We start from the raw sequence: 10,825 nt of genomic DNA on the forward strand, positions 1-10,825 counted from the left end.
ATGTAAAAATCTGTTAGTCTTTACTTAGTAGCTTCTAATGTTTAAATGTGTTACAGGCTTAAAACATATACCAAATTGACAATTAGCTATTTATTTAAATTATAACTGCTCTCAGAGATTACTGACTAAGCTGCTGCAGAATTATAATTGTTGTATAATACATATTATCAAAATCCCTGGCTTAACCAGGGATTTAAACCTCGAGAGTTTTTCTTATCAGGTCTGGCCACTTTCCTCAACACAACAAATAGAGACAAAATTTGTGCTGAAGGGCACAGAAAGATTTATTACATGCTACTGGCAGCTTTAGGAAGAGAAAAAGAACATATTTCAGCCAACCTTCAGCCGTCTTTGTGGTAGAGAAATGAACTTCTGGTTTAATTAGATAAAGAACATGGGGAAGATACATATTCCAGAGAAGTTACCATGCCAAATCTTTAGGGAAACAATCTGGCCAAGAAAATATTAATAATTGTTCCCCGTGTGTTTTGCGTCTGTGTAGACTGTTTCTCCTTTCATTGGAACCTCTTTTCTGTATTCTGTGAAAATATATATCCACCAACCTGATTCTGAGGTAGATACAACATGAATGTCTTAGTGAAAGATAGATATAAAATTGGGAGCAGGAAGGCTGAGCTCTTGTGTTGGTTTTAGTTAATTCATGGACCCAAATAAAAAGTTAGGATTTTCATCCAGTCTGGCAAGTTACTTTTATTTTGTATTTCTTTTCAGGTTGTTTTGCAGATATGTTTTACATTTGATCTATTTAAATGACAATTGTATTTTTCTCTATCCTTATTTCCTATTGTTTTTCTGACTGTATTCTCACTTTATATTTTAACTGTACTTGGAGCTCTACAATGTATTTCCTCATGTAATCAACGTTTAAAAAATACCTAGAAGTTAATTGAACACAACATTTTTTAGTGTGATCTAATCCACAATCATCATATGAAAATATATTAACAATTATGTTATATTTTTAGACCCTAAGAAACACAGGCTGCATGGTTTGCCTCATTTGTAATAACTAGAATATGTCTAGGATATTCTTAGCAGAGGATCGCAACAGCACCATTGCTATGTGCATATGATCATATAAAATGATGTGTATCAAAATGAACCCCAAGAAATGGAAACATGTGTTTTTAAGAGTTTTTTTTAAGATTTTTAATGTGTTTCACAGGAATAGATAACTAAATAGAGTAAAATTCAAATGTTTTCTTATCATTTTCTTTAGTGAAAACTAAAATTGTGGGGAAGATAAGGTGGTAATAGAAGAGTTAGCACTGATTAGGATGCATTGCACACATAAATTTTTGTATCAAATTAAAATTTTGTTGTAAAATTATTTAATGATGGTAAAAAGAAAAAAAGCCAGGAGCTGGTGAATCATGTCTATAATCTTAGCTACTTTGAAGGCTGTGAGGATCATGGTTTGAGGCCAGCCCTGACAGGAAGTAAATAATCAAAAACCAAGAAGTGGAGCTGTGGCTTAAGGTACAGGGCACAGCTTTGAGCTAAAATGCTCAATGAGAGCACCCAGGTTCTGAGTTCAAGCCCAGGTCTTGGAGAAATAAAAAGAAAGGAAGAAAGAAGAAAAGAAAGAAAGAGAAGAAAAGAAACAAAAGGAAAGAAGGAAAGAAAGAAAGAAAGAAAGAAAGAAAGAAAGAAAGAAAGAAAGAAAGAAAGAAAGAAAGAAAGAAGGAAAGAAGGAAAGAAGAAAGAAAGAAAGAAAGAAAGAAAGAAAGAAAGAAAGAAAGAAAGAAAGAAAGAAAGAAAGAAAGAAAGAAAGAAAGGAAGGAAGGAATGGAAGGAAGGAAGGAAGATAGATAGAAAGAAAGAAAGAAAGAAAGAAAGAAAGAAAGAAAGAAAGAAAGAAAGAAAGAAAGAAAGAAAGAAAGAAAGGTAAATAAGCAAGAAGAAGGAAAGACAGAAAAAGAAAAAAATGAAGGAAAGAGAGAGAAAGATGGAATGGGAGAGAAAGAAAGAAGAAAGACAAAAAATGTGGCATACTATTCCACATCCTTGAAGGCAAGAAGTCTACATAAATTGTTAAGTAATTTTTGCACCAGATATTTGTTTATTCTTGTTCTAATTTTACTACATTTTATGTCCATATGAGCTCATTTTTTATAGTTTGAATGCCAATCATCATCTTACTTTCTATAGGAGGCTTACTTTCCTATAGGTAGCTACCACAGGCTTATAATTTATTAGATATATGTATTCTGAAGAATTCTTAAATTTGGATATGTTGCATACAATCTCAAGATTAGATTTAAATGGTAGCACAGATATACAGGCTTGTCTTTGAGATTTACTTTCCTGTCCTTAATCAAATATATTACAAATTGAATAATCACAATAGCTAAGATTTGACATCAGTCTCCATGTCCATCAAGAAACAAATTAAGAGCTGGAAAGGGGCTCAGTGGTAGAGTGCTTGCCTTGTATGCATGAAGCCGTGGGTTTGATTCCTCAGCACCAAATAAATGGAAAAAGCCCAAAGTGGCACTGTGGCTCAAGTGGTAGAGCACTAGCCTTCAGCTGAAAAGCTCATGGCCAGAGTTCAAGCTCCATGATCAAAAAAAAAAAAAAAAAAAAAAGAAAGAAAGAAAGAAAGAAAAGAAACAAATAGATTAAAAAATGTGGTATTTGTTCCCAATGAAATATTAGTTGTTTCATGAAATAATATTTTACTAGTAGTAACAGCACAAAAGAGCTGGAGAACATTGTGCTAAATAAAATTATGCAAGCACAGAAAGAAAAATATAACATGATTTTATTCATGTCAAATCAAAAATATTAAAATTATAGAGTTAGAAAGGTGATTACCAGAGTTTCAGGTGGCAGGAGACAAGATTGGTTTAAAAGTATGAAATTTCTTGTACATGAAAGAAACAAGTTTTTGAGATATATTTCAAAATGGAGTGTGTTTAGTTAATAATAATTTATTATTATATTTATATTTAAATATTTAAAATATTTATATTTAAAATATTTTATATTTAAAATAACTAAAAGTAAATTTCACATAGTTAACAACCATAATGATAAATGAACTGATAGAAGCTAATTCGTTGTTTATTTCAGTTCACATAGAGACATCAAAATCTTAAGATAGTTTAAATCATATTCAACATATGTGCAATTGTAATTTGTCAATATCAACCAGTAAAACAATTTATAAAATGAATTAGATAATTAAAATAAAATATATGTATAGAGAAAGACAAATGGAAAAGATCCCAGAGGTTTAAATTTTCCCTCTAGGCAGAACATTCTTATGGCAAAGTATTATAAAATCCACCTGGTAAATAGTTCAAATATAGATTGTGACATAAAGTACTGTTTAGAAAAGTTTACTATAACTACATTCATCTTTGGCTTTTAAGCAGATCTTATAGAAAGCTAATAGTATATTCATATTTTGCCTGTCTTTTTATAGAATAGCAAAATTTTATTCATATTTACATGTTTATTTCTTTTTTATTGTGAAAATACCATACAGAGGGGTTAAAATTACATGAACAAAGTAATGAGTACATTTCTTATCAAGCATTGTTACCTCCTCCTTTGTTTCCCTTTCCTATTCCTTCCCATCTCCGCCCTCCCCCCACAGTAGTGAGGTTAGTTTTTCAACACAACATCTTGTAAATCTCATTGTTGCAATGGGACCACCTGTATCCCTATTTAAACAATTTGTTTTTTCCCTTCCCCTCCCCAAATTATACCAACATCAAATACAGTGAAAGCAGGGGTTATACTGTGGGGGAGGACATACAAGCAACAAAGAAATTATCTTATAAAAATGTTAAGAAACAATTTTATCTAACTCTCCTCTGTCCTTCCCATGATGATTTTTCATAAAAAGTAATATTAATAAACTTTTTATTCAAAATCTGAAATAATACAAAGTATTAAAGCTTTTAATATTTAGTTGTGTCTTTCCTCCATTTGGGGAACCAATCAACATCACATTCTATGTATGCAGCTTGGGAATTCTGCTTGAAGTTATGTGCTTTAGATATCAATTATTCTTATTTTATATTAGCACTAAAACAAGATTTTAGCTATATTCATCAGTTCTTTAAAACATCTACTGCAAATACAGTATCTTCTACTTGTGCTCCCTGCAAGGCCCAAATGAACTAAAACCCAAATAAATTACCAAGCTACAAAGTATTAATATTATCTGTCTGCTATGTACTATGTCTCTTTTAAAACAGGTCTTTCACTGTATTGTGTGTCTTCATTTTATAACAAAATCTACATTTTATACTAGGGCTAAAACAAATGAAAGTCACCAAGAGTTTATGGTTCTTTTTATTTTGGTTTGGTTTGTTTTCCTGAAAACATTTTCCTTTTTTTTTTTTTAATATACGAATCCCAGTGATTGCCAATAATAATAGCACACTTAGATACTGGACAAGCTCTGATTTCTGATGTTTAGTGATTCTTTCCAAAATTGTTATGTAATGGAAAAAGATCACAGGGGACTCTCCAGCCAATGGTACTGGATAGTTCTAAAACCATACATTAACTAGTTAAATGGTCCACACCCAAAACTCTAATTATGCAATTTTACCTCACCTCTCAGTATTTCCATATATGTGTTTGTGTCCATAGAGGAGAATCATAGTCTGTTTCTAGAATATTATTTTTTGCTAGTATCAATGTTGAATCTGATTACCTATAGCTCTTCTTCACTTAAGCAAACTGTGACAACAGTTACGGAAGTACTGGATATAGTCCACCAGGATTCCTGGGTTCTGCTACATTCCTCCTACTGTTTGGTACTAATTCACTCTGGCTTCAATTTTCACCATAGGAGATGGTGATGTCATGATCACTGTGTCAGCAGGGATTTACACATCTTTTAAGAAACACTTGCTTTTGGCCATATCCCCTGCAGCATCTGTTGTTAGTAGATTATAGCCACTCTAACTCGGGTAAGGTAGAATCTCAATATTGTTTTGATTTTCATTCCTTTTATGACCAGAAAAGTTGAGCATTTCTTCATGTGTCTATTGGCCATTCTTATTTCCTCTTCAAAGAAGTCTCTCTTTAAGTCCTTAGTCCACTTATTAATGGGGTGGTTGTTTCTTTGAGGATTTTTTTGGGAGGGAGGGCTGTAAATTTGTTCAAATATTCTGGAAAGCAGTTTGGAGTTTCCTCAAAAGACTTCACATGCAGCTCCCCTATGAGCTAGCAATCCCACTTCTGGGCATTTACCTGAATGACCACAAACAAGACCATCCTAAAGCTACTAGCACAACTATGTTTACTGCAGCATTGTTTGTCATAACTAAGATATGGAACCAACCCAGATGCCCCTCAGTAGATGAAGCATCTACTGATGCTTCCATCAGAAAGAATTACACCATCTCATTTGTAAGAAAATGGAAGGACTTGGAAAAAATCATATTAAGTGAAGTAAGCCAGACCCAAAGAAACATAGGTCTTATTATTTGCAATAATTAGTGCATATCTAGGATAATATTAGCAATGAACAGAATAGCTCAATAGCTGTGTACAATGACCATATAAGATGATGCTAAGAGAAAGAAACCCCAAGACATGGACACAAGAAAATGGCCAATAGACACATGAAGAAATGCTCAACCTCCCTAGCCATAAAAGAAATGCAAATCAAAACAACATTGAGATACCACCTCACCCCAGTTAGAATGGCAAAAATCAAGAATTCTAATAACAACAGCTGCTGGAGGGGATGTGGACAGAAGGGAACCTTACTGCATTGTTGGTGGGAGTTTAACTTGTTCAACCACTTTGGAAAGTAGTATGGAGGTTCCTCAAAAGATTCCACATAGAGCTCTCTTCTATGACCTAGCAATCCCACTTTTGGGCATTACCCAAATGATCACAAACAAGACCATACTAAAGCTACCAGCACAACTATGTTTATTGCAGAATTATTTATCATAGCTAAGATATGGAACCAACCCAGATGCCCCTCAGTAGATGAATGGATCAAGAAAATGTGGTATATATACACAATGGAATTCTATGCCTCCATCAGAAAGAATGGCATTGCCCCATTTGTTAGGAAATGGAAAGACTTGGAAAAATTATATTAAATGAAGTAAGCTAGGCCCAAAGAAACATAGGTCCCATGGTGTCCCTTATTTGCAATAACTAGTATATGTCTAAGACAAGCAGAAAAGGTCAGATAAGATGATGTTAGGTGAAATGAACCCCCAGATATAAGTATTCAAATGATTTTTCTTTCATGTGATTGTTTCTATCATATTTATAAGATTTCTTTGTTGCTTTGTATGTCCCTCCCCCTCGGTATAATCCCTGCTTTCACTGTATTTGATGTTGGTATAATTTGTGGAGGGGAAGGGGAAAAACAAATCATTTAACTAGGGATACAGGTGGACCCATTGCAACAATGAGATATACAAATCGTTATGTCGAAAAACAAACTTTACAACTTTGGTGGGGAGGGGAGGCGATGGGAAGGGATGGAAAGGGGAAACAAAGGAGCAGACAACAATGCTTGATAAGAAATGTACTCATTATCTCGCCTATGTAATTGTAACCCCTCTGTGAGGTATTTTCACAATAAAAAAATAAAAAAGTTTGCTTTGATGTGGTTGTTCTCAATGTAGTACATGATTTCTTTTTTATGTGTGTTCCCTCCCCTTGGCATTGTCACTGCATTCGATTTCGGTACCCTGGGTATTGTATAAACGTTCATCTGAACTAGGGAAGGGAAAGGGAACAACAAAATGGTAAGACAAAGGACAAAGGGAGAGCCTATATAACAGCAATACTCACAAGACAACATGTTGGAAATGAGGGGGGCGGGAAAAGAGGGAAAAACAAGGGAAGGGGAAACAAGTTAGACAAGAATATAATCACTACTTTACTTATGTAACTGTAACGCCTTTGTACATAACCTTGACAATAAAATTTTTTAAAAAAGAAACAGTTGCTTATAATGCATGGTGTAATTTAACTCTCACTGCAGTAATTTAACTCACGGAGTTCCTTGTAACCCCAGGGCCTGTTATTCCAAGTGCTTTGAGTCAATGAGGATTGGTTTGCCTGACAGACATATCAAAGACTAAGTTATATAGCTTGAAAACATTGTACCCAATTTTCATTTCGTGCATAAGACTTCTAAAGGGACGTGTTCCAAGCAAGTTAGAAATTCTAGTTTGTTTTCTGCCATCCCTACAATTATTTACTTTTTGAATATTTTTATTAGCTTTCCATAGTTGTACAAAGGAGATTTAATTCACCTAGGAAGCTTAGGAATACAGTTCATCTAGAACAATGTCACTCCTTTCAACTGTCACTCCTGTCAACTCCTTTCTTCCCCATCCCTTCCCTCACTCATTTTTCTTAATTTTTAGGTTATGTATTGATTTTGTTTGCCATTTAACAAAGCCACTTATGTATACCATATGTATATATTGTATCTGGATCTGATCATTCAGTCACCATCTCCACACACCCCCTTTTGACCCAAACGTTCCCTTAGAGTTCTCTGCATCATTTATTTACCCTTGCCCCCTCTCCTTTTGGTTCCTTCTTCCAAGAACCCATTTCCAGTACTTATTTTGTCCGGCTTTGACTTGTAACTGATTGATAGTCTTTATAGTGGAAGATAAGGCATTGAACTAGAAATCAGATCCATAAACAATAAAAGCTTGAAAATTGTCAGTAAACATTACTTCTGCACTGCTGTTTCTCTGAAGGATATCAAGCTTCTCTCTTTAACTTGATCTAAGTAATGATCGTTGAAAGGATGGGAAGACACTTTTATGCTGACCTCTGTTTTGACCCTGGGTTCTACCATTCATAATGCACAGCAAACAAGTCCAATACCCAAACTGCAACTAAGTCCCACTGGAGAAAAGCCACTAAGCTGTGCTCTGATTGCCTTGTAGAATTCTGCTGTAAATCCATCTGGTACTGGGCTTTTCTTAGATAGGAAGTCTCAGACGTTATGTTGAAAAAGGAACTTTACAACTTTGGCCAGCGGTGGGTGAGGGTGAAGAAGGGGGTGGGGGGAAAATGGGAAGGGGAAACCAAGGAGGAGGCAACAATGCTTGATAAGAATTGTACTCATTACCTTGCCCATGTTATTGTAACTCCTCTGTATGGTATTTTCACAATAAAAAAAATCTAAAAAAAAAAAAGAAAATCCACCAAGGTGAACCCAACCCATATCAGCAACACTGGAGGATTCTCAATAAGGCAAGCAAATTGTCACTTGTAGACTCAATGAGGACTTTGAAATTACTCCTTACAGACACCCGCTAGGCTCTGCCAGTTACTCTACTTCCAACAGCCTGCATGGATGTCCTTCATCCAAAGTTATGTCAATCTAAACTGAGAGAATGCTTATCCTGAACCTGAAAATCACCCCTCAGTTCTCTCATTAAAGTCATGCCTAATTTTAATATCATCTACTCAGAGAAGTTTACATCATTTTACTGCAGAAGGAACTTGAGACAATGACATGTGTAAAAATAAGACCTTTCATTCTGTTTTTTCATTCATACTGTGCTGTTTTATTTCTTGTTTTCTTAAAAAATTAGGATAAGTGAACGGTACAAAGAGGTTTTGTGTGACATATACTGCACCTTGATTAAACTTAATTCCTCAATTACTCTTTCTTATCATCTCCCCATTTTAAACAATGTGGTCTTTGTTGTTTAGAATTCATCCCTGCTTTTAGAATAACCTGATTATATTCACCTCTTATGTTTTCCTTTCACTCTCCTCCTTCCCAACAGTGTGCAACCCAAATAGTCTTTTATATTTGCATCAGTTTTGGTTTGTTTTCAGTGAAGAGTCCATCTATGAGAGAGAATTTTTCTCAGTCTGGCTTATTTCACTGGACATGATTTCTAGTTTCACCTATTTTCCTGCAAATGTCATAATATCACTCTTTCTGATGGATAAAAATACTCCACAATTTATATATTCTGTGTTTTCTTCATCTACATTCATTAGCTGAATGGCCCCTGGGCTGACTCCAATATTCACTATTGTGAATTGTGCTGCTATAAACAAGTATGTATAGCTAGTCTGTACGCTGATTTCCATGGATTTGGATATGGGCCCAATTGTGGTTTAACATGGTATATGTTAGCTCTATTCTTAGATACTGATATACATTGTGGTAGCACTTATTGACATTTCAACAATAGCATACTCGGTTTCAACTCTGCCTATTATTTTTGCTATTATTTTTGTCATGAGTGCTATTCTGAATGTGGTATGATGGAATTTCAGTGTAGTTGCTTTCTGCATTCTCTTTACAGCAATGATGTTAAACATCTCCATATATTTTTCAGCCACTTGTACTTCTTTGAGAGCTATCCATTCAACTTAATGGCTCTCTCTCTCTCTCGCTCTCTCTCTCTCTCTCTCTCCCTCTCTCCCTCTCTCCCTCTCTCTCCCTCTCCCTCTCCCTTTCCCTCTCTCTCTCTCTCTCTCTCTCTCTCTCTCTCTCTCTCTCTCTCTCTCTCTCTCTCTCTCTCTCTCTCTCTCTCTCTCTCTCTCTCTCTCTCTCTCTCTCTCTCTCTTTCTCTCTCATTTTCTTCTTTCTTTCACCAATCCTGGGGCTTGAATTCTGGGTCTGGGCACTGTTACTAAGTTTCTTTTTCTCTACTACTTGAGCCACAGTGCCACTTCAGGATTTTTCTAAGTAGTTTATTAGAGATAAGCATCTCACAGACTTTTCTGCTGGCTTCACACAGCAATCATAAGATCTCAGTCTCCTGAATAGCTAAGAGTACAGGACTGAGCCACCAGTGCCAAGTTCAACTTATTTTCTTTGTATTACTTACATTGTTTTGTCTTTTGATATTTAATTTGTCACTGTTGTTTATATATTATGAATATCATTAATCCAAAATGCTACTTGTTTACCTAAGTTTTTAGATTGACTTTTACAAATTAAAATGTGGACGGCTCAAGTTTTCATAATAGCATTCCTTAACATTTGAACATTTCACAACACACAGATTTTGGTGGGATTTTGTTGTTGTTGCTGAATTTTTTTTATTAATGGTGGTAGTATCATGATGTTAAGCAAAATGTTGTAAAAATAAATAAATAAGTTGTCCTAACCAAAGGGCAATGTTTTTCTGTAGACTTCTAAACAATGCCTCTTTATATCACACTATTTTTGTGGCTATCTCTAGTTTTGACTGCTTTCTGTATTTTTTATGTCTAAAGTCAGATTATGGCTAGTCAATACCACTTTAAGATTTTTCTTTACTTTCTACCTTTGTAAAAAAGCATGTAAATATATGATTTTCAAATTACTAAAATGTTAAGTGACATAAGTGCATAAAAACAGTTTGCTCTTTTATCTTCAATTATGTCACAAGGCAATTATTGAAATTATTTTGCTAGCCTTAAGAGCCAAATTAATAGACGTTTCAAAGTAACTTTTGTTAAACCTATTGGGAATTTTTACATCTTAAATAAAATATAAATCCTAATAGTATCAGTAAAAAAATCATTGAGTGTATTAACCACTTGGGTCAATGATTTTGCTAAAGAAAAATTAGTATGTCCATTTAATAAGATATTTATGAGTTAGTAAAATACATTCATTAGAAATGTTCAGTTCTTGACCTGTTAGTGCTATTCTTTACAAGTACACTGGAAAATATTCATTTGATACTTCAGTAGTTTTATTGTTCTTGCTATCTCATTTCTTATTTCATGCTGAATGGCTCTAATTTCTTCCTTGATTAAACTTTTGCTGTGGTAATAATAATCATTTTAATTATGAGAAGTCTTTCTATAAGGCATTTATGTCTTT

This window comes from Dipodomys merriami, unplaced genomic scaffold, assembly GCF_024711535.1.
Source record: "Dipodomys merriami isolate MVZ:Mamm:240054 unplaced genomic scaffold, mDipMer1.0.p SCAF_2, whole genome shotgun sequence".
Lineage (NCBI taxonomy): Eukaryota > Metazoa > Chordata > Mammalia > Rodentia > Heteromyidae > Dipodomys > Dipodomys merriami.